This window comes from Hesperophylax consimilis, chromosome 9 (assembly GCF_061612785.1).
Source record: "Hesperophylax consimilis isolate HC1 chromosome 9, BYU_Hcon_1.0, whole genome shotgun sequence".
Taxonomy (NCBI): Eukaryota; Metazoa; Arthropoda; class Insecta; order Trichoptera; family Limnephilidae; genus Hesperophylax; species Hesperophylax consimilis.
In genome coordinates this window covers 3761120-3784585 of record NC_142844.1, presented here as the reverse complement: position 1 = coordinate 3784585, position 23466 = coordinate 3761120, and the positions used below count along the sequence as shown (strand labels likewise).

Sequence of the window (23466 nt, the reverse complement as noted above, 5' to 3'; positions counted from 1 at the left end):
TCTATTCAACAACATGTAATTAATCAAGTATATTTTTACCTGTTAGCAATGTATCCTCTAAGGGGTACGTGTGCGGCCGCACGTTGTTAAAAATTGTCCGCACACATGTTTTCATCTTCAGCACACATCTAAAAGAAAAGAACGCGTCACGAGATTTTTGTGGACAAGTGGAACCTGCAACGCTTTGGTATTGCTAATTTCTTTCTCGGGCGTCTCCGACTTCTTCTATTTTTCACTACTGTATACCACAATGTTACTGTTAAAAAAGTACATTACATCGACTTTAATTCTACTCCATATTTCATTCTGTTGCAGATACGTTAAGTATTCCTCAGGCGTCCCCGACTTCCTGTACCATTCAAAGCACGCTCTAAACACTCCTGGCACTAATAAGAACCAAATTTTAAATTTTCGGCGATATCTATCGACTACTTTTCGAATTTTGCAAACATACGTAGGCTGAATTTATATATATTATAAAGATATCATACATATTTATATTATAAAAAAGTAATTTATTATTTCATGGTACATTAACATTATTACGAATGTTATCTACACATGAATGTGCTTATTTGCGCCTAGCCTCTTTCTTTAATATTTTGCACACAATGAAAAAATTAGATAAAACTTTGCCTGTTGTCATAAATTTAGTTTTCAACCACACTACGTGGACCAGATACCAAAGTTAGAAGATAATCATTAATTGAATACGTGTATTAATTAAGGCGCTAAGTGCCCAAAAAATCGAAAACGATGTTTTTACAGAAATGTATTCTATGTACCGATGCCAATAACCCTAAATAGGATCCAAGTGCCTCAGACAGTTCAAAAAAATACAATAAATTGATGAAGTCTGGCATCGCTGTAACTCCATTGGTATGTTATCTTTTAAAATGGTTTAAGTGCCACAACAGTGTTCATTGATATTCCATATAAAATAGCCGGCAATGGTGTGTTGACAGTCGCGAGCTTGCCTGTAAAACGCCATCAAAAAGGTAAAGGAAGTGTGCAAAATGCGAAAAAAAAACTAAAAACCAGTGGCCAAGAGTATTCCACACTAAATAATAAAGTCATTCCTGCCAAAAAACCACCAAATTCTGAGGTATGTGTATAATATTATTTTTCTGTACATTTTGTTAGTTTTGGTACTGACGCGCTAGTGATGTGCATGCCTGTCGTAATAATATTATTCATTCATATTGTAAATATTAATTTCGAATCCAATCATTTTGTAAACAGATAATTCTTTTAATTCCACTGTTTTTCTTATGTACTCGTAACTTTTAATTTATTATACCTACTTATTTCATGGAAAATAATAATTAAGTTTTTTAGTGTCGTTATGTTTCATAAAGCCGTTTCCAATGATATATTGGTCTTTCGTGATGTTGATAACAATAATATTAATAAAAAAATGCATTTAATGATATGACCTCCGAACTTTTATTAATCAAAATGTTGGTGGGTTGGCCACGCAAAGCTAATTGTAGATAGTCCAGGTTTGAAAATTATAAGAATTTTATGAAGGGGTCTGTGTGACCCGACGTCCATGGGAGTGTGATTTTTTTTTCACGTCCATAGTTAAGGGTTAATATTTAAGTTATTATTTAATTTTATATGTGTACGTATAGCCAGTGGCTATCGGTGAGTTTGCTCATAAATAAATTTAAAATTTGAAAAAAAATTTGTTGTTTTCAGCTACAACATCAATAATGTTGAAATTTTCAATCTTTCACTCTACCTCGCTGAAAACTCATGGACCGCCACTGGTACTTACTATAGAGATGTTGACTGCCAAACTATATTATTTTATTATATACATACAAAGAAGTACATTTAACAGTAACATAATATTTGCCATAATCGATAATCTTATCTTATCTGACGCCATAAAATAATGGGTTCAATAAATAGATATCACAAGTATTTATATACAACTATGGTACTAATCAAAATCCTTTTGCAATGCTTACATTTCTTATCAGTCTATCTAGTACGGTCGATCAATAAAGGATTTATTGACTAGTAGTTCTATTTTTTTATTTTATTTTATTTTATTAGGAACATTAACAGGTTTATAACATAACATGCATAGAGAGAGAGAAAAAATAAGTAAAAGAATTAGGTTACAACCCAATAACCAATGTTCACATCATGCAATAAAGATAAAGAAGGTTAAAAAGCAATAAACAAACAAAGAAAACAAAGAAAGGTTAAAAACAAAGAAATGTTAAAAACAAGGAAATAATAAGAGAAAATGTATATATATATATATATATACTCGTATAAACACATACATACATATATATACATACACATGCATATACACATATAAATACATACGTACACACATACATATACATAGTTGCATACATACATACGCATACATACATGCATACATACATACATACACACACGTACATTTGATATTAAATACAAATAATATGTAAGAGTGAAAATGAATAAATGATGAATATAATGTATTTTTGGGGATCAGGAGAGAGGCACGAAATGAAAGAAAGTTGTGAAGGTCACATGTGTTTATTGGTGAGTCAGTTGCCGTGACGAGGAGATGATGTAGGACAGAAGAATACACCGGATGCTGGCTGATGATGGCAGGTCAAGCGCGGGTCAGTGAGTCGACTCCGGGCGCTAGTGACCGGGACTCGATGAAGGTCAGGCACTGGCGAAGAACGTAGGTCTTCAGGCACTCCAGTGCTGACGAGACGGCCGAAGGTGCGGCGGACCTTGTAGGCGGTTGAACGGGAACGGCGTGACCAGTGAGGATGCAGCGTGTCCTCGTGGTGGTCATGGTAGCGTGGAAGAAGCGCTGGTCAGAGACACTGGAACCAGGGCGCTTGTAATCCGAGCAGCGCTTGCCAGGAACGGCGATCTGGACAAGGCGCTAAGATGATGTCCCGATAGAGTCCATGGTAGTACGGGCGAAGCCGGGTATATGTTGTCCATCGCGGGGGGCGCGGGGGCGCAACGTCACTCGTGAGATTAGTACATCGTTGGCGGCAGGTTGATGAATGACTGACTGACTCGCTGCGTCGGGCATATTTATACTACACGGCCGACGGCGGCAGTAGGTAGGTGGATGGCAACTAAATCCTAGGCACTCGCACAGACTGTACGTTTCAGGAACCTTCGATAGCGTGGCAATTATGCATAGGCGGAAGACTCGAACCTTCTGGCGAGTTCTCGTAGTATCTCAGACTGAGTGCGCGATAGTATTGTCGCGAGTAGGCAAGTAGGTCTTGTAGTACGTAGGTTGTTTACGTTGCGGTTTGGACTGCAGGTACATAATTCGGGAGTAGATACTAAGTAAGTAGGTCGAGCGGTTTATTATTAATTATTTAATTTAGATTTTTCTCGACGCTACATATTAAATTTAGAAAAGGGTTAATTATTACAATACTCTGTTAACAATTTTTTTAAAAGCTCCTAAGGTACACAACAGGATATCAGCATCAAAATAAGTTTTATTATAATGATTGCAAGTTCTTAGTAAGAAAGAATTTTGCCTGAGACTCGTTGAAGCAATTTCGATATGAAACAATGATTTGTCTCTAGTTTTCTTACTTGGGACTCTAATATTGATTGATGACAAAAGGGCTGGACAGTCAATATGACAACTCAAGACTTTGTGTAAGTAAATCATGTCCGCAGTGTCTCTCCTGCTTTTTAATGTTTTAAGTCCGTAGTGCTTGATAGAGCTTTCCATATCGTAATAACGTAATTGTCTCCTGAAGTTCAAGTGATGTACAAACTTTCTTTGAAGAGCTTCAATGCGTTTTGTGTGAATGTTATAAAAAGGATTCCATATGGCAGAAGCGTACTCAAGATGACTACGGACGTAGGAGTAATACAAAATTTTGAGTGTATGGATATTGTTGAATTCCTTTCCAATACGGAATAAAAATCCTAACATGCTCAATGATTTCTTGACAATCTTATCCACATGTGCCTTGAATGAAAGTTTGTCGTCAATCAGTACACCGAGGTCTCGAATTTGATTGACTTTTTTGAGTGGTTGACTGTTTGTAATATGGTATGTACATAATTATATTCAATTTTATTTTTATTTTTTGTAAAGGTTATTACATAACATTTGGCAGTATTCATGTGGAGATAGTTGACAGTACAATAATCATTAAGCCTATTAAGATCTTGTTGCAGTTTATAACATTCAGTAATAGAGTTAATAGAAAGAAATATTTTCATGTCATCAGCAAAAAGTAAAACTTTAGCATGCTTAAAGCATTTTACAATGTCCTTGATAAATGTAGTAAAAAGCAACGGTCCCAGGTGAGATCCTTGAGGGACACCTGAAGGTACATTGACAATCTCAGAATTGAAACCGTTTACTGCTATTATCTGGGAGCGTCGGTTTAGGTATGAAACTAGCCATCGGTACAAATTGCCGTGTATTCCTAAAGCTAAAAGTTTAAAGTTCTGTGAACTACTATGTTATTTATTTATTTATTTAACGCCCAGAGGGCTTTTACATGGTTGGTAGTATAATTTTAATTTGACAGATACTTTGAAACATAAAAAATAAGAATAAAATTACATTTGATAAAAGCTATGCAACAAGTCATACAAACACAAGAAACAAAAACAGAAAATTACAGCTATTGTTGGTTTACATAATGTGTTTAGGAGTATTGTTGAAATAAATGTTTTAAATGATCCACAAAACTTGCCAAGTTGGTATTGAATATGTCAACATCACCCAAGTAATGATTTCCCATGGTGTGAAGTCGTTGTATCGGAGAGTGGGCAATGTAGTTACGCTTATGTGTGCTGCTGTAGAATATTGTATTTTGTCGTGTTGTTACTGTGGGTGTATGTATGTTTATAAGTTGCAGGAGTTCACAGCAGTCGAATTTAGAGTTAAGTATTTTGAATAAGAACGTTAAATCGTTTATTTTACGTCTATCTTCTAATGTATGTATTTTTAGAGTATTTAATAAGAAATTGAATTTTAAGTCTTCGGCAGGGATATTTAATTAATGTTATAATGTAACATTGATTACTCCGACTTGACAGCTCGCAACACTCATGCGTTCTGGTGGGATAAAAAGGTACTGTCAAACACGTCTACCATCTTGAGAGGATTTACTGGACACGGAACTCACAAACAAATTTACAGAAAAAATACAAAGTTGTGAAGTCAAAACATAATGTCGATAACTTGTGATCATTCCCGAGCATGACTGCAGATCGAAAGTACAAACAACAGTCCACGTTGAATAAATTAAGAACCCTTGATCTCCTTGAAGAGTCGTTATGACCTGTTGTTTGTTCGTTGGTGATCTGTACTCTGCAGTCATGCTTCTTACCTACATTATTGCTGGATCTTGCTAGATTCTTTATATTTAAAATAAAATTTATTAACCCGGAGGCTGCCATGCGCATCTATGTTTGATTCAAGATTCCGAGCCCTCGCTGCCGCGCGCAATCATACATGATTTGAATTTCATCTTGCGATATCTCGGGACTTTCTGTATAGATGGCGCAAAACTCGGGCTTAAAAAATAATTTGAACTTTTATCTAGCGACATCTCTACACAGATGTGACAAATTATTTTGTTTATATAATGAAAGACCTCGTCAAACTGGAGACTACAATATTTCCCCTGTCAGTGTTTGAATTCCCCGCGCGCGCGTAGCTGTGTTAGTGTATCACGTGGTTCCTTCTTATCTCGACGGTTCGCGAATACTTAGAATCTGCAACGAATCGTGGTTCTAACGTTATTATTTAAACAAATTGTTTTTATTAAGTGGTCATATTTTTAGTGCAAATAAGTTTTGTGGTAATCAACATGTTTTGTTTTTTTAAATGAAATAAGTTGTTATATCCGCCTTTCGAGTGAAAAGGTAATAATATACATTTTATTTTAATTATCTGTGTTTAGAAACTAATCATTGTGTTAATTTGTCGTTTTTCCTAATATTTTTTTTGTGTAACCCTCCATCATGGCTCGACGCGACTTGTCTGATGACCAAATAAGAGAATATTGTCTCGATTTTATATCTGTTAAATTCTTTTATTGCACACAACACCATAAAAAATTCAGGTATGAGCTTCCCCGATTATCAGTTATGTGTGATAAGACAAGTAATCGCAAAACACCACAAAAAACTCAACTCTACTCAACCCCTCATTCGTCTCATCATGACACACCATTACGTCTGCTTTCAAAAGAGGTTGTAAACATCAAAACAATCCAAGCCATACAGAGCCTGCCATGTTTGTGCGAATACAAAACTTAAACAAAGCCGCAGAAAAATGGCTCGATATGTGTTCCCAGTGTAATGTGGCATTGTGTGTTCATTCTTGTTTTAAAGTCTACCATTCGAATAAAAACTATTAACATAAATAATACGATAAGAAACTGTAAATAAAAGTTTAATAAATAATTAAGTTTAAAACAATAATATTATCACAATTGTATTTGTGAGAAATTTAATGGTGAGCCGTTGCAGAGGTCCCACTTCGGAGACGTGAATACTGATATTACTATAGTATGTCTGTATGTGTTGGTGAGATTACTGATTTGATAATGGCGGCGGGTCGAAGTTTGTTGATGTTTCATAGATAGTTTTTATTCGTCAAATAATGCATCAATTCATAAAGATATCTTGTTTAGACTTTTCAAAAGTGTAACATAAACAAGTTTTTTTTTTGTTTTGGTAATAATTTACAATCTCTAAGTGCTGAGGATAATAAATAATGACGCAATGTAAAATATTCTAAAAATCCTTGGCGTGGGAGTATCTATCTTGTGTTTACTTTCGGGCAGCAAAAGGGTTAAGGATTTATTTACAATATTCACAGTTTGTCTAACTTAAAAGCAAATGACTGACAGAAAAGCTGAGCAAATTTCATGACATCAGAGCTCTTTGTTGACCGCCGAAGAGTGCACAATGAAATAACCAAATCCCGAGCAGAAAAGTAAAGTTCACTAAAGTAAGGCAACGTTTTGCAGGGCAGTCCCTTGTGGGACTTTTCTGCACAGGATCTGAATGTTCGTTTTTAACCAAACCGCCTAGTGTAGCGATGCAAAAAATGAGTGAGGTGGGTAAATTATAACACATTTGTAAAAGTGTCTAACTAAATAGTGTAACAAAATATTTAATTTTGGATACAAGCCCAAACTTATGTTAACCCGATTTGGGATGTGTTGCAAGTTTTTTACCTAGCCAGCAATTGTGCACCATTGTAAAAAGGACCAGTAATTTGTACACAGAATTTATTTTGGAGGACTGAATAGTAATTACTATATAGTAATTACTATTCAGTCCTCCAAAATAAATTCTGTGTACGAATTACTGGTCCTTTTTACAATGGTGCACAATTGCTGGCTAGGTAAAAACAATGCGAGTTGCTTTTAAACTGTCAGATTCATTTATTCACAAATTACAGAAAGTGAGAGGGTCACACCGCTTCCCCGCTCCGTACAACTTGGTTTGTTCCCCTTTCCGTGATAGGCTAGTCTATCACTTTGGATGTCTATGATAATTATGAGCTAGGTATCTGGCAAGAGTTCTGGGGAACTATATCCCCACATGGTTGGGCGACACTGTGAGTCGGGATAAGGAAGGGATGTAGGAAGGGATTTGTGAATGTGGAAAAGAAAAGGGTTAAGTGAAGGATAGTTACATCATCTTACATAAAAATCTTAAGGTTGGTCATAGAGATGACCCATTCTCATAAAGCTGACATCGACAGTTAATAGGTGCTCCAATTGTGTTCTCTCAGGAGCACAGTCAGTTAAGTTTTTGTCAGGTGCATCGGTCTGCAGAGGATTGCTATCTTCTTTGAGTGGACTCTACTGAAATATCTGTAAAATACAACACAGCAAACCTACATTGCTCCTGTGTATTACAGATCAATATGGATTGTTAATCAAATGAATCTCCCCTCTGTTTGTACAGAATCAAGTATCTGCGAACATAAGCTCAGAATTCAACTGTTGGATACACTTAATAATTATTACTATTTGGTTAAAATGACAATATCTATACCTAAACTTTATATGAGGCTTATTATAAAAAAGAATTTAATGAGAATGCCGTTTGAGAGTGCCTACTGCTCCCAAGTGTGTCCAGAGCCAGAGGGAACATGGCATCCCATATTAAAATATACTGTTGGGCAGAAGGGAAGGAATGGGGAAAAGAAAGGTTGGCATTTACCTGGCTATTCAGATCTGGTCATCAAATACAGTTGCCTTTCAAGCATACCTTTCAATTCTGAGTGAATGGTCCTTCACCAGGGCGATACTGAGAATATTTAATAATTCATTGAAATGCGGAATAGTTAAAAAATGTGTTAATTTTACTTGTAAAATAAAGGTTTTAATAAATACACACAACACAGTAAAATATAACATATTTAGATTGTTATCGCCATAAATAAACCTAATGGGCCATCACAATTTTATTACATATTTTTTTACTGTAGTATACTAGTCTTTTGAAACCACAAAGAACTAGGTATTATAATTATAACTACGTATGCATAATACGTATGACTGGATGAGGTTATGGAGATTAGGCACGAAGAAAGAAAAATTAGTAGTAAATAGTTCAATTGTAAAACGTATGGATGTAGGTAGTTCATTCCTCAGTACTGTAAACTTATTTTAAATAACAAATCCCCTGCCACATATATAAATAATAACAGCTTTCGAAAAACAGTTTTTTGCGAAGTGAAAGCTGTTTTCATGTTTTCAATTCAGTATTCGTTTTCGTTTTACACAGGTTTGACGCGATGTGTTACGATGAGCCGTTAGAAGTTTAGTTTCGTTTATTCTGTCAGGATTATAGCAGATCAAACACATAATTAATTTGCGTCTCATAGGAGCCTCCCATCACAGAGAAAGGTATTCTTTTCATATAGTGTTTTACCTATTTTATGACGAAATGACTGCATTATTTGAAGGTTATATTATTTTATTTGACAGTTTGACGTTTAGTTTTTGATTAACCGACCCGACGCGACGTCAGGGATCGGTAACCTATTTTATGAGTTGGCTTTCAAATTTTTGTGAAAAATGAAATTTGAACGATAAAATTATGCAGAAATTAAAAAAAAGTGGTAGATATCGGGTACACTGGAATCGGCACATTTTATTTCGGACTGGTTGTTTGGGAGAATTTGAACAAATTATCAAATTTCAACGTTCATTTACGGGTTCTGTGAAAGTCCTATTCAAATTCTGTTATTATATAATTATAGGCTAGTTTCTTGACAGAACTGAATAAAAACAGGACTTAAAATATCTTTCACAGAACTTGAAAATTAACTTTGAAATTTGAAGAATTGTTCAAGTTCTCCGAAACAACCCGTCCTAAGAAAACACTTTGTATCAGTTAGATAAAAATGAGTATTAACTATTTCAGTACTTATTAGTAGTAACTATTTCAACCCAAAGTTGTAAATGTTGATTCATAATGCATTTCCCGCGTTCCCTGTTTCATCCGAACGAATATAATTTGTATGCACAACAGGACAGCTATATTATAAAAGATCTTTTGTAATGTTTTGCGTGACTAGTGTCTGATTCTGATGACTCTACCATGAAATAAAACAATACTGTTTATGTTTTGCGTGACTAGTGATGTAAGTAGGTATCTATGATAGCGACTGATGATCATAAATAAACCAATTACCTGATGACTCCACAATGACATCAAACATTACTTTGCCGATGTTCTTGGTAATAATAGTACGCAAAACGATAAAATACTTTATTTAAGTACTTAGTAGCCATGAATATAATATACAAGTCATCCAATTATTATTATTATTATAATGCTAACTTAACTACCAAGAATTTACAATACCAAACAACAACAACAACGATATAAAGATTGTATCTTATTAGGACTGGACCCTTATTTTTTGTTATGATATGATGTTTATGTGAAAATCTGTGATTAGATTTTATTTTTATTATTTACAAGTTTATTATTTATGAATGTAAAAAAAATCTGTTAGATGTCCTAAATAAATAAAATTAGGTAGCTCACTTAACACTTTTTAAACTAAAGCTTTTTAAAATTTATTTTACACAAATTTTCTTATTGATCTCATCGGTAGTAAATAATTACTATGTCTAACATATTTATTATTAAATATGTCAATCGAACATTTTATTGTATATCTCAATGAAACGAAATTACGGAACTCAAGTTTTAATCGGTAGTAAGTTACCTAGTAACTACCCAAGTAAAAGTTATTGTTGATTTTTGCTAATAAATGGTACCTACCTAAGTAAATTGACGGAATAGTTTGCAGAAGCAAAAGGATATATATATGTTTAAATCAAGGCATGGAAAGCATGGAAACGCGCCGGTTCCGACCGTCGCCAGGTCACAATTAAACTGCACATGTGATTGGTTTATTTATGCTGCACATCTACTATCAAAGCGGGCGGAGCCGTGTGTATGCAGGTATAATAAATAATTACTGTCTCTTTTCTACAATAACATGTAAATATGAATAAAGAAACGTTTAAAAACAAAACGGAAACAGAAACACGCGAGGCGCCGCTGTGCGTAGGTGCTATTTTCAGTAGTAGTTATGTAGTTATTTTGTTTCCATTATCTATGATTCGCAAAAGAAATTTCGGTGGTTAGAACATGGATGAAACATGGACCGTGAAAAATAATCGACTTCTTTTCGTGTCAGGCGCCATTGGGATAGTTATGGAATAGTTTTCAACATGGTAAAGAGATTTTTGCTACATTTTTAATACTAAAAACTAAATTAATGCTCAATTTGTTTTTTTATGTTATTTCGAGAAAATCATAGATGAAATTACTCAACCCTCAAAATTTTCAAAATTATAAATAGAATTGCAATATTTTACACAAACATTTTGAAAAACAAATCATATTTTTTTCCAGGATGTTGAGAGGGTAGTGCGATCCCACACGTCCTATATAGATACACACATTGATTGTATAATATATATATTAATAAAAAATAAACAGTAATTACATGAACACAACAATTTTAAGAAATACAATAGAATCTTAAAATAAACAATAATTACATGATTTTTTTCTCTTTATTCGGTTCATTGTTTACTACAGCCATTGTTATTTTTTGACCACCATGCTAGGCATATATGCCCGTGTTGAATTCAATTAATTTTAAGAGATACGATAAAATCTATAAATAAATAAAAATAAGCAATTAAGAATAATTATGTAGGGCGTTGTCTTGAGTTGGTCCAGCGCTCACCCAGGAGTGGCGCTTGGTGCTATATATATATATATATATAGCGGGATAAATATATATATATATATGTATGTGTGTGTGTGTTTATTTATATATGTATTTACAAAAAAAATGTTTATTCACAAAAATAATGTTACATAATTTACAGAAGATATAGTAATAATTTCACCTAATTTTATACGTAAGATTTACCACCATAATAAAGCTAGGCTTGTGTGTTTGGGGGATATGCGTGGACTAAATTAGACTACATCAATGGGGATATGTCATTTAGTTCGTTATTTTTTTTATATACAGAGTTTTCCAATAAGAGGTGTTATTTTGATATTCAATCGTAAAACATCAATGGTTTCGTTGCTTGTGTGGCACGTAGCGCCGTCTTGTTGAAAGTAAACGTTGTCCAGATCAATACCATTCAATTCCGGCCATAAAAAATCATTAATCATCTCTCGATAGCGCAATCCATTCACCGTAACTGTTGATCCAGCCTCATTTTCGAAAAAGTAAGGTCCAATGACTCCGCCGGACCACAAACCGCACCAAACAGTCACACGTTGAGGATAGAGAGGCTTTTCAACAATAATTATTGGGGTTTCCGAGCCCCAGATGCGACAATTTTGCTTGTTGACGAAGCCACCGAGGTGGAAATGGGCCTCATCACTCAAGATGATTTTCATTTGATTCACTCAAGTGAATTTTAATAATTTCAATGCGTTGTTGAAGCGTGTATCGTTCCATTTTTATTTATGGCGTAGTTTATACTTGTCAAATATCAAAAAATGACAGCTTCAAAAGTAATATCTACCGAAATAGCGGGCTATTCAAAATAACACCTCTTATTGGAAAACCCTGTATATGCCAAAGTATTTACTTTATATTTTCAGTGTTTTTTTACCGTGAATTTAAAAATCTTTGTAGTTATTTAAATTTCTGAGATATTCTGGTAATGAATTATAAACAATTTCTTCAAGATGTTTATAGTTGAATTGCCCCATAGTTTTTTTTTAACATTTGGAGTTCGGAGCATTGAAGTTTGTCTGAGTAATTTATTGTTTTTAATTGGTACATTTTTATTTCGAATATTGACTAAGTACCAACTCCAATGGTCCCCTGAATGGACAACATCCTCTCTGATAAAGGGTTACCAGTACTTATTAATTCTACCTTCTATTCCTGTTAAGCCCTGATTTCACAAATACACTGCCATGCCTAAAAAATATATTTCTTCTATAACCCTGTAGCGGCTGGGTCACACTTGTTGTCTTAGCCATCTTTCCAGGTTCCACACAGTCAGTTCGCCGTATTGTGATTGTGGGTCAGAGGATACTCTGGACCAATTTTTTTTTTATAGTGTCCTATCAATGACCAATTTCCAAACTTCTTGCATGAATTGGTAAAACTTGATATTGAATTCCCTACCAGTATACTCTGCCTTCTTAGTCTCAACACTCCTGAAATTTTACCATTTGTTGGCAAAATTTATTTATAAAAATGGCCTTAATATTTGACTATTAAACCTATTTCTTTCCCTTTCATTTGTATACATTTGTTCAGTTGTTTTCATTTGTTTTCATTTGTTCAGTTGTTTACATTTGTTCAGTTGTTTATATTTGTTCAGTTGTTTACATTTGTTCAGTTGTTCAGGTTCCTATTTTCATTTGATAACTAATCCCCACTCTGTATATTTTGACAGTTTAAATTAAAACACTATCCTATAATAGTTTGTATATTTTTCTTCGCTGTTTTGTTGTATTTTTTATTTATAAGTTTATCTATTTCATAGTTCTGAAAAAAATTGCTAAGTACTAATTTTGGAAAAATCTGTTTTGTTAAACAACGAAAAACGCCCACTAATATAACTATTATAACACTATTGGTAACCTATTTTTGAGGATCCTATTTTTATAATTTTGTAATTACCTACTGTTACCAGCTCTGTACCGTTTATGTTAAGTATATTATGTTATGTTTTTGTTAGGCTTGTTTATGTTCTGTGTATTTATATTCTGTCATTTACTTTATTTGTTTATAAGAAAAATATAAATTGTGTATGGCCAATATCACCCTTATGGGCGAGAGCCAAAATAAATAATGAAAACAAAAAAAATCTTTCTAAATTTGTAATGTTGCATGGTAAATTTGTATTTGTATTTATAATGTATTTAGTTTTTGACTAAATTCTTTAAACAAAAGTACTAATGAATATGTACATGTTTTATACTACTTTTATCGTGTTTTATTTTATATTCATTTCATTTGTCTTTAAATTTGTTTGTTACATTCCAGTTCCGATTTCAAGATGGTGGCCGTTTTATTTGTCCAGTTAAACACAGATTGATGGAGAAATTATGTAAAGTTAGTTCGCGGCTATTGAACTTATAAAACTCGTTTCGATTCCAATGCGGTTAGGAAAATGTAGCTGTATACAGGGTGTATCGGCACTAACCCGACAAACTTTAACCAGCTATTCCTTAGCACATTTGGAGTAAAAAATGTTATGGTCACTTTGCTGTCCGGTAGCATTTTTTTTCAATTAAAAACAAAAAAATAAAAATTTCCACACTCCATCACTGTCATTGGCATTGCTTTTCGTGTTCAACAGCTGTCATAAGCAAGTATATCGAAAAGCGTCTTCGCTCTTTCGCACACACTAAATAATAATAGTTAAAAATGAGACGAATGGTGCCGTGCCATTTCGTTGTGATTGTAAAAGCGCGCCAATATAGGTACACACGTACATTATTCAACGGAATTCGAATAAAATATTGCCAGATGGGTTTTCAAACTTTGACAAATGATAAAACAGTGGTGACATGTGGTGAAAATATGAATAGTAATTTTTTTATTAAAAAAAAACGTTACCGGACAGCAAAGTGCACATAAGATATTTTACTCCTAATATGCTAAGGAATAGCTGGTTAAAGTTTGTCGGGTACGTGCCGATACACCCTGTATAGATGGTAATTTTAATGAATCGATCAAAAACGTCTGACGTTTTTCAATGGTAAATCTTATTATATTACTGTATCTGAATTATATTACCATAGTACTTACTATATATAAACATAGTTAGGTTAGGTTACCTATCCAAGCGTTGACTTGTGCGAATGTTGTTTGACCTTCTTGATCGCTCGAAAGTGTTAATAATTTAGTTTTACCCGCCGTCAAATCAACAATAATATTTATTTAACACCCACATCCATTCAGGTGGCGCCATGTGTCATATGGGTGCCTAAGAATTGAAATAAAACTATGTTTTGCGGCAGACAGAAAAGGGACTTGAACTAAAATGGTTTTATTGTGATTTTATTGATTTTAAATTTAAAAAAAATATCGTTTAGACCTTTTCCCTCGAAGATATGCACAAATAATTTATTTTACCGTGGCGATCGATTCAACGTGTTAAGACATTAGAAAAAAATTAATTGGAAAAAAATGCCATAATTTTGAAAAAAAATAACAATATTACTATGGTTTGTTAGGCCTTCGAGTCATGTTGCGCTTTCTGCATCTTCTCCAGCCAACTTTTCAGACAGCTTTGCAGTTTGCATCATCAGCGTAGATGCATTTTATATTGAGCAATTGTGCTATTTATTCGTGCTATATAAAGTAAAAACTACATTCTTTATACAAAATATAAGCGTTAACTACTAAATTTTTTTTTTTCATTAGATATATGTTATAAAATTAAAGCCAGGCGGGGCGTAAAACCAAATTAAATAATATAAAATTTTAAAGCTGAATAAATTTTATTGCAAAGATTATCTGTGACTGTTTCCCTTGATCAACGAAGCGATAAGCAAACAATGTAAACCCATAGAGTTAACAATTTTATTCACGTGAAACGATAGCAAAGCTTTAATTTACCCAAAGCATATTTTCTGGTATTCATAATGTACACCGATTCGTAGTAAAGATTAATCGAAAATAGTGATTTCACGTTAATTTCTCAGTCTAATTATTTGTTCTGTATTGTGAGCCCGCAGTCATTTATTTCCCATTGAAATCGTTGTCTAAGTCTAAACAATCGTCTCCCTTACCGCCATAATTAGAAATACGAACTAAACGGTAGGTAATAGAAATAGAAACCTCCAAGCTTTAAATTTAATAGAAAGAGAAACCTCCAAGCTTTACATTTATAGAAATAGAAACCTCCAAGCTTTACATTTAAATATATAAATTAACCACAGAATAATTAAAACGTACACCTCTATGAAACCAAAGGTTCTGACCGCAATTAGAGAAAAAATTATGAAACCTTGTGAATTTTTTATTTACTATTTTTAAATGAAACAACAAAAAAGCGAGGTGGCTGTAATGTTTACAATAAATTTATCTAATAAAATATGTGTTTTTTGTAGTTATCAGTAATTTCAGGTCAGTGTTTAGACAAAAAACGTAAGGTGAGCCATTTTAAAAACTTTTTATGTTTGATTTCATTATTTTAATGTTTTAAAAATTGTATGTTTATTTTTAACAATAAAATTTGAAAGCGTATTTCATTATCTTTCAAAAACAGTTTTTAGTTTTCGGATGCTTTCAGAAATATCCAATTTAATTGGATTTTATTGAAAAGCGGAAATTACACAAATTCTCCACTTTCTGACAGCATATTTAAGAAATATAACGGTCAATATGCCAGAGGCCTGAAGGATTAAGCTTCGCATTAAAGTTGTATTTGGTACTCAAAAGTTTTAAAATTTACAGTTTACATTACCTATATAAAAAAGCAAATATGCTGTTCGGTTGACTTTTTCAGAATTATACATATTCTTTCAGAATCATCGGCCTCTAAATCAGGGGTGTCAAACTGGATATTCTTAAGGGCCGTTTATAACATTTGGCGTGTGTAAGCGGGCCGGACTCAATATTTAAAAAATAAAACCCATACTTAATTGTTAAAATCTTTATTTAGTTAGATACCTATTTATTATAAATTCAGTAAGTTAAAAAGAAGGGTAACAAGGTAAATTATCTTGAGCCGGACACCTGACTTCTCTTGTTTTTGACAAGTTCATTGATGTCGGGTGTCATATTCGTCGTAGTTACTTTTAGAATCGATTGGAGATTTTCATCCGTAAGCCGTGAGCCATGTTTGTTTTTATTTATTTTCATAACGGAAAACATCTGCTCGCATAAATACGTACTACCAAACATACACAGGATACGTACCGCATGATTTCTTATAATTGGATAGTTATTCAAACTCTTGAAATATTGTGTATAAAATGTAGTAGCATTAACTTCCTTTAATTTATCCTTTACAATGCTGTCGCATTGGAGATGTATCAATTCTATTTGCAAATGAATTGGTGCCAGTGCAGCATCAAAAGTAAATGGATTGTTGAAAAGTGGGAATTCCATTTGATGCATTTTGCGAAAATCTTCAAAACGACTGTTAAATTCTGTGATCAGATTCAGCAAAAGTTGAGAATACTCATCCAATTTTGTCTGGTTCACTGTGCCAAATGATTTCACGTGAGGAAAATGATCGAGTGTTTGGTTTTTTATGTGAATTTCCCACAGTCTTAATTTTGTTTCGAAGGCTTGTAAATGCGAATACATTTGAGTGACGATCAAGTCTTTACCCTGTAACTTTATATTGAGGTCATTCACGTGTTTTGTCATATCTACCAAAAATGCACAATCAAGCCACCAGTCGTTATCATAATCAATTGGCTTGCCTTTTTTTTCTAACACGAAAGCTTGAATAGGGTCACGTAATTCAAAAAATCTTTCCAAAACTGCCCCTCGACTGAGCCTACGAACTTCCGTGAAATAAGGTACATCGGAATACTTTTCGTCCAAATCTTGTAAAAATTGCCTGAACTGTCTGTGATTTAGACCTCTGCTCCTTATAAAATTTACTATTTTAATTACCGGTTGCATGACATGGTCCATTTTTGAATATTTGGATGCGAGTGATTCCTGGTGAATGATGCAGTGAATTCCCACAAAATTTTCTGTTTTAATTTAGTCACAACACCTGAATGTTTGCCAACCATGGCAGGAGCGCCATCCGTAGTTATGCTGCAAAATTTATTCTAGCCGAGTTCATATTCTTCTATTAAATGCTCAATAGCAGAATAAATATCATTTGCTGTAGTGATGCCTGTCAATGGAACGCACTTCAATAGTTCTTCACATATTTCAAAGTTAATATTAATACCTCGTATAAAGACAACAAGTTGAGCAGTTTCAATAATATCAGTGCTCTCGTCAATAGCCAGCGAAAAGTGTGTAAATTCCTTAATTTTTTCCTTCAGCTGGGAATCCAAATTTTGAGATAAATCACTTATTCTTGAAGCAACAGTGTTTCTTGAGAGCGGAATATTTTGAATGGTTGATTTTTGTGATGGGAATGAAACATCAGCCACTTTTAACATACATTCTTTAATAAAATCACCATCAGTGAAAGGTTTTGATCTCTTGGCGATTTCTAATGCAATAATGAAACTGGATTTTAAGGCGTCTTCGCTTTCAGTTTTAGCTTTAGTGAATATCGACTGTTGGCCGTAAAGGTTAGATTTTAAAGATAATAGTTTGTCCATTCTTATCTTTTCAGTGTAACCTTCAAATTTTCCTTTATGATTCGAATCATAATGTCTCTTTAAATTAAACTCCTTACAAACAGAAATTGTTTGAAAGCAAATCAAACAAAGTGATTTACCTTTCCATTCCATGAAAAAATATGCGATTTCCCATTTTGTCTGAAAAACTCTGCACTCACTATCAACTTTACGTTTTTGCGACATAATGCCACGTACCAATATTAGAACTTGAATGAACAACAAACTATGAGTACGTAAGTAATATAAACACTCGACGCGACCGCTCGATGCTAAGGCTTAAATCTGACTGCGCCGGCGACCGGCAACTGCGACCCTTGCGGTGCGGGGTCGGGGGGGAGGGGGCGTCGTGAGTACGAGTCGTGCACCAGACCAGCGCCACCAGCCGGCGTAAGAGAGAAGGTTACGCTCACGCTCGGTGCACGGCGCACCGCGTCCGATGCGCGCGTCTCTTGAAATTACACTGTAATCGCTTGCAATTTTAAACACGCGTAGGCATCGACTGTCCTCTGAACATCTAAAATCTACAATGAAAGAGTGTGGTTCTGTCCTCCGTGACATAATATTGTCACGTGGTAGCGAGCCGTAATGATGGGACCTGAGTGCCGCATACGGCTCGCGGGCCGTATTGTTAGGGTCCGAGGGCCGCATGCGGCCCGCGGGCCGTATCTTTGACACCCCTGCTCTAAATGATTAAATTATACAAGCCGATTGTAATAAGAACCCACGCCTAAGTTCAATGTGCCGCTTGCTTGCAGCGATTCCTACCTACCGAAGTTTCTGTAGATCTATTGATTTCGGCAAAAAATCTATTCGTGAAATAAACCGAAATTTACGAGAATCTCTCGAAGTCAGCGAAAAGATTCTGAATTACGGTCATTTTTTTCTCGTAATTCCCTAACCACTTCCTCCCCATGGATTCGAAAAAATATTGTTGGGAATCATACTTCTGAATTTATTTAGAAATTTTTGTGGGTAATTATTTTTCTCAAAAATTGTCTAGCAATCCCCCCCCATGGATTCGAAAAAATATTGTGGGGAATCCAGTACTGAGTGAGCAATACCCCACACAAATCCATTCTGAAATTCTACCGATTTTAGAATCTAATCTACCGATAGTTTTCATGAAAATCTACCGATTATCACTTTCGCGGTATGGCATTACTGCTTGTTTGGTCCGCCCATGTTTCATTCGGCAAATAACAGTATTGTTATTTATTTATTGTGAAAAACAGAGAATTCAGTTAAATTTCACAACATTTACAATTAATAACATACATACGAGTAAATTAATCAATTATATCAGTTGCGATGCAGCCTCGTGTTAAAAAAATATTTCTATCTTTTATTCACTTTATGGGTCTTGTAGTAAACCAGCAGAAGACCAAATACATGGCCGTAGGATGTACCCAACAAACCCCATCTCTCGTTGTGGAAGCCAAAATTTTGAAATGGTACCAAGATTCACATACCTGGGCTCCCTGATAACAAACAATAACAACACTGCAGAGGAGATCCAGAAGCGCGTCGTGAATGCAAACCGCTGCTATTTCCGCCTACAAAAACAAATACAATCCAGACTGCTTTCCAGAACCACCAAGGTATTAGTGTACAAAACACTAATTAGACCAGTGCTTACGTACGCAGCCGAGACGTGGGTTCTAACTAAGAAGAATGAGCGAGCACTGGATGTTTTTGAAAGGAAAATTTTGAGGCGCATCTTCGGACCGGTTCTAGAAAATGGATTTTGGCGCAGACGTTATAACAATGAGCTCTATACTCTGTTTAAGGAGCTAAACGTCACAAAGTTCATAAAACTGGGAAGACTTCAGTGGCTAGGTCATGTGGAGAGAATGACCGAGCACCAAGAACCAAAGTCCCTGCTGAGCTCAAGACCGATAGGGAGAAGGAGCCTGGGAAGGCCAAGGTTAAGATGGAGCGACAACGTCCTCAAAGATTTGTCTGCCTTGGAGCTTCGAAACTGGAGAGAGCTGGCGCGGGACCGAGATGAGTGGAGGAAGACTCTTGAGGAGGCCAAGACCCACCAGGGGTTGTAGAGCCAAAAGTGATGATGATGATGATGATTCACTGAGGTTTTGTAGGTGGTTTAATAGCGTAGCCATTCTCCCCATTATACTGTATACCTTACATTAGGGCGGGACCTAAGCTAAACGGCGCCTGGCGCGAGTAAACTTTTGGCTAGGTAGGTGATCACTGTAATCAATAATATTAATTTATTTAGAATTTGTGAAGTGCCATTTTTATGAAAAAATATCAGAAGGGTGATGTGTTAGGACTGTTAGATGTTAGGTATTATCAACGCTTTGGCGCCTTGGCAATTTGGCGCCCGGAGCGGACTGATCCAATTGTGCCTTCATATGGCCGGCTCCGCCTTACCTTTATACTGTTCTAGAATAACAAAATGATTTTAAAATGTTTGAACCACCAATACTTTTAAAACATTAAATTTAAAAAAAAACTACATATTTTCTGTGAATAACTACGCCACGCGTTGCTGTTGCTCAGTTTGTCTGTGCAGATAGAGGAACAATAGCGCGTGTTGCTTTTACGTCCAACAGATGGCGCTGTTTTAAAAAAAAATCATGTTTTCACCTGTCACAGATGACATATACATAATTTAAGTACACGCGCATTCAAATGAAAACCGGTGAAAAATTTTCGGAGATTTAAGATTTTTGACAAACGAACATTTACATTTTTATTTATATAATCTTCTATCTATATAAATAAAAATTTAAATGTTCGTTTGTTAAAAAAATATTATTAGTTTTATTACGTATATGTAGGTATATCAGTATTGTATAATAATATGTTTTATTTATATTTCGTTAGCACAATGATACAGGCATTTGCCTAGTTTAGTTGGGGTATTTAAAAAAAAGTTTAATTCAGAATATCCCGAAATGTCGCAACTAAGTTTTTAATAAATGGTTTTATTTAGATTTGTTCTTGTAGGTAAAAGTTTTATGTAGTTAAAATTTTGACATAATTTTTCAAAACTTAAATTATTTAAAACTAAAACAATTAATACTAACAAACAGTGGCGGCTCGTGACTTTTGTGTGTACTAGAGTGATAATATTACAAAAAATTGCATTACTTTTTTTGTCGAAAATTCGGTATGTTTTATGATGATTTTCAGAAAATTTCCGTTTGGCTGTGCGGCGCACGGATTTCACAAAAATCTTCATACAAAAAATCGAATTTTCGAAAACAAAAAATTGTTTTCAGCTACAATAACATCTATAATGCCATTTTTGTAACATTAGTACACCCAAAAGTCACGAGCCGTGCAACTGCTAACAAGTCATTTTATAACCACGATACAAATCTAACTTTAGTACAGGCACTTTATTTTGTTTTTTAACACCCGGCTTGCAAAATAACGATGAGTGTGATTCAAAGAAAACATGTTTACTTTAAACAAAGCAAATATTACCCATACAAGTTGCTAATAATATGTTGTGTTGTTTATTTTGCATTCAAATAAAATCAAAACGAATTATGTTAATTTTCTCTGGGTTCTGAGTGTCCACAAAAAGGTTGCACCTTCGTTGCATCCCACGGTTTAAAAATAATAGACATACCTACATAATTTTATCTTTGGTACACCATTAGAATCTTTTTATCATCAACCTAATTTGATTATATTGTTGATTCTGGATTGCAATGCTACTGATATCTGCTATCTAAATGCCTGGTCATATCTTCCTGCATTGTAGTTCGTATATTATTAATCCTCATTCTGTGGCTCCTGGCATCCATGGAAGTAGACATTAGGGGATATGGCTGGCTACCCGTGGCTCTATCCTAAAAACTTTCTGTTTGGTATGCTCAACCATCATACCATCTACTGAGTGATTCGTGGATGGTTTGAAAACTCGACTATCGTGAAGAGTATTCATTTTTATGTTCCCGATGGTTACCTCCGTCACCTACAGCTGACAGCATAGACTGTCCTGTCTCCCAGCCTGCAGGACTAACTTGCTCATGGTCATGGCAGTTGGGATTGTACTCTTTCAGAACTTTCTTGAATAGAATAAATTCGGATATTGACATATTTAGCAGCAATGAAGCATCAAGCTTCCTTTAAAAGGCAATCTCTGTTTCTACTAGTCTAGTTGATACACATATTTATCAAATATTTTTTTTTTAAATACGCATTAAAATAATCAATTTTGTAATGTTTTTAAAATAATAAACTGAATTGAATTGAAGTGTTTAAGGATTAGTCCTTGGCAGTCCTTCACGGTTGGGAGACCATTAGTATAATAATTTTATTATTTTATGTCATACAATACTGCCTACCTTTCAAGTAGCCTTGATGCGATTCCTCACAAAAAAACTGTTAGTTGAGTAATGCAACAAATGTGAACTAACCTGGAAATCTTGATAACTTTTCAATAATTATAGCAATGTGTTTTTATGTATTTTTTCGCTATCAGTAATTTTAATTACTTAAAACGTAAGTGTGTAATTTTTGTTTTTTTATATTCGCATTAAAAATTTTAAAACATCAAAAAGTATGTTTTTATTTTCAATAATATAAATTATTTTATAATTTTTTCCAGCGTATTTTATCACCTTTCAAGAACAGTTTTTTTTTTCGGATTCGTTCAGACATATTCCATTTCTTTGGATTTTATTGCAATGCGGCAACATTCAGATCTTCTGTCAAAATATTAAAGGAAACAATTTAACATTTAGGATGACTTTGAAAAAAAAATTGCTGACGGAAGTCAAAAAGAGAAAAAGGTATTCAACATTCGCTGCACTTACTATAGTATGCAATTTTTTTCAACAAAACTTAAAAACATTATCATTCCAAGTAAGTAACATATTTTGTTATTGTTACGATTAAAACTCACATGTTTAACTTTTTGTCCATTTTGACCGGACTAGTAGTAGGTAATTAATTTCAAACTGAATCGAGAAAATTCGTTTATGATATACGATTCAGAGGTAAAAATAATCTGCTGTAAGTATTGTTTAGATGTATACCAGTAAACAGCATTATTAGTATATTCAAGCAAGACTGCAGTTACCAGGAAATGTGTACCTACTTGTTTATGGTGATTACCTTTCCAACTTACATACAGGTAATTACTCGCTTGTAATCGCAACGAATAAAGAGTAGATAAAATCCTAATCGGTTTGTTATTACGTCTCACTAGATATTCAATATTCGTAATAATATAGTACTGGTTTTGTTGATTTTGTCGTAATAATGATTCAATCCAATATTGTATTTGTATGCATTTCTTGAAAGAATTGATTTATTTTACGGACAAAACTGTTTATTCATATTGATATTACGTATGTACGGGTGCAAACAAATAATTTGTCTTAATATTGTAAAGCAATAACTTGCAAAAAGCGTATTTTAATCAAATAAATTGATTAACTCCATCTATGCACACATAGAATATAACAAGCGTCGCGTTTAACCTTAAACCAGTATTTTTAATAAATTCTATCAACATTTGGAGACCTTAATATATAAAAATCACGTGTCACTGTGTTTGTAAACGCTAATCTCCAAAACGCCCAACCGATTTCAATGAAATTTGTGAATGTGTATGGCATGTGTAGGGGAGACCAAGGGGAATTGAAA

General features: G+C 34.1%; 2 protein-coding genes across 4 annotated transcripts in view; one reads left to right on the top strand and one right to left on the bottom strand.

Moving 5' to 3' along the window:
- Window positions 1-19474, bottom strand: part of LOC149420796 (transmembrane protein 126) — a 30753-nt gene extending 11279 nt beyond the window's left edge. Inside the window, exon 1 of one of the 2 annotated variants that reach the window (XM_089635546.1) lies at window positions 19305-19474. The gene's annotated coding sequence lies outside the window, so the exon portion shown is untranslated. Of the gene's footprint in view, window positions 1-39; window positions 419-19304 lie in introns of those variants that run through there. The other variant, XM_089635545.1, reaches the window with a different exon arrangement.
- LOC149420795 (chitooligosaccharidolytic beta-N-acetylglucosaminidase-like) overlaps window positions 1015-23466 on the top strand; it is a 60369-nt gene continuing 37917 nt past the window's right edge. The window contains exon 1 of one of the 2 annotated variants that reach the window (XM_089635543.1): window positions 1015-1105. The gene's annotated coding sequence lies outside the window, so the exon portion shown is untranslated. Of the gene's footprint in view, window positions 1106-8771; window positions 8898-23466 lie in introns of those variants that run through there. The other variant, XM_089635542.1, reaches the window with a different exon arrangement.